Genomic DNA, 1,887 nt, shown 5'->3' with positions numbered 1-1,887 from the left:
TAATCTGAACAAAGTTTATTGGTTGACCAAGTTAGATTTAAGTGACATTGGTACTTTAGTCTGTTGTGAGCTTTATATACGGAGTCAAAAGATATGTGTAATGAAAAATATTTTCTGCACAATTATAGGATAGCATTATTTTCTGACATCTGTAGGCCATAGTGACCAGAGCAGGGACAGGATTATGGTCTTTAAGATGGAAAAGCAGCATCCACAATAAAGTAGGCTGTGAAACTCCACAAAAACCCACCTTGTTGCTAAAGAACGCAGGAACCTAAAAGAAGAATCATCTCAGGGTCTCAGAACAAGTCAATAGACCTACCAATATCCAGTGCCTAACACCTTCTTAGCCTTCTGACCCTGTAGGGTTAGCTAATGTGCCTCTCTGTTGCTTCTGGGGACTGTCTTAAGGGTGCTTTATTTATTGATAATAGTTTCTGAAAATTGGGTATTACCTAGGAAACACAGAAACCTTCATCAGCAACTTAGATGTCTCCTAGCAAGAAGCTACTGTATCTAGCTTTCTACCAATACTTTATCAAGGCTTTCTACTCTGCTGATTGTTGCACATTCTAATATTTTCCATCTTTTAGTTTCTAGTTAGACCAGGCCCATATGCAGAAAATATGAGGTGTAGGATTTCTTAAAGCTGGTGGATGTCGATGAGAAAAGAAAATATATAGGGGAAATTTTAATAATGATTACCTATCTGCTTTTAGGCTCAGAGGAGGCAATGATGCAACTTTCTTTGGTAATCCCAAATTCAAGTTCATCTGACACCGGCTGCCTCCACCATGTTACCCAAGTTCGATCCCAAAGAGACCAAAGTCGCATACCTGAGGTATACAGGATGTGAGGTCGGTGTCACATTTGCTTTGACACCCAAAATAAGACTCCTGGTTCTGTGTCCAATAAAAGTTAGTGATGTCAAAGCCAAAGCAACCAGTGACTGGAAAGGCATGAAGAGTATAGTGAAACTGATCATCCAGAACAGTCAGTCCCAGATGGAGGAGGTGCCCTCTACTTCTACCCAGATCATGAAAGCCATCAAGGAGCCACCAAGAGACAGGAAGAAGCAGAAAAAACATTAAACACAGTGGAAATGTCTCTTTGTCGAGATTATTAACATTGCCTGGCAGATGTGACACAAGTCTTTAGCCAGAGAACTTTCTGGAACTATTAAAGAGATCTGTGCACAGTCTGTGGGCTGCAATGTGGATGGCTGCCACACTTATGATGTCATTGATGACATCAACAGTGGTGCAGTGGCAAGACCATCTGCCATCTGATAAATAAAAAAATAATAATAATAGTAATGATGATTACCCATATGTATGCAAAGGAACATATATTGGAATGTCTTTCATGTCTATTTTGTGTCCTTCTCCATTGGAAACAGAAAATTTTAACAATGTGTTTGTATTAGTTAGGATCTCTGTTGCTGTGAAGGGACACCATGACCAAGAAACTCTTATAAAGGAAAACATTTAATATGCAGTTCAGAGGTGTAGTCCATTATCATCATGACAACAAGCGTGGTGTGTAGTCAGATATGCTAAAGAGGTAGCTTAGAGTACTATGTCTGGATCCACAGGCAAAAGGAAAAGACTGCCACACTGGACATGACTTGATAATCACAAATCTCAAATCCTGCCTCCTAGTGAGACCCCTCCTCTAATAAACACCGCACTTACTCCAATAAAGCCATGTCTCCTAATAATGCCACTCTTTATGGGCCTATGGGGACATTTTCATTCAAATCACTGTATTCCACTCCCTGGCCACCTTTGGATTTTAGCCATATTGTAATGTAAAATGCATTTAGTCCAACTTCAAAGTACCCCATAGTCTCATATTCCAATTTCAAATTTGTTTAAATTCCAAAAG

At 39.5% G+C, this 1,887-nt stretch overlaps 1 pseudogene; it reads left to right on the top strand.

The window, feature by feature from the left end:
* The first annotated feature begins 743 nt into the window (after positions 1-743).
* Positions 744-1,289, top strand: LOC121446189 (annotated as a pseudogene).
* Positions 1,290-1,887: the final 598 nt, after the last annotated feature.

The sequence above is a fragment of the Microtus oregoni genome, unplaced genomic scaffold, assembly GCF_018167655.1.
Source record: "Microtus oregoni isolate MIOR12 unplaced genomic scaffold, Mior012 000003F_ref0000135, whole genome shotgun sequence".
Lineage (NCBI taxonomy): Eukaryota > Metazoa > Chordata > Mammalia > Rodentia > Cricetidae > Microtus > Microtus oregoni.
This window is presented reverse-complemented; position numbering and strand designations above follow the sequence as displayed.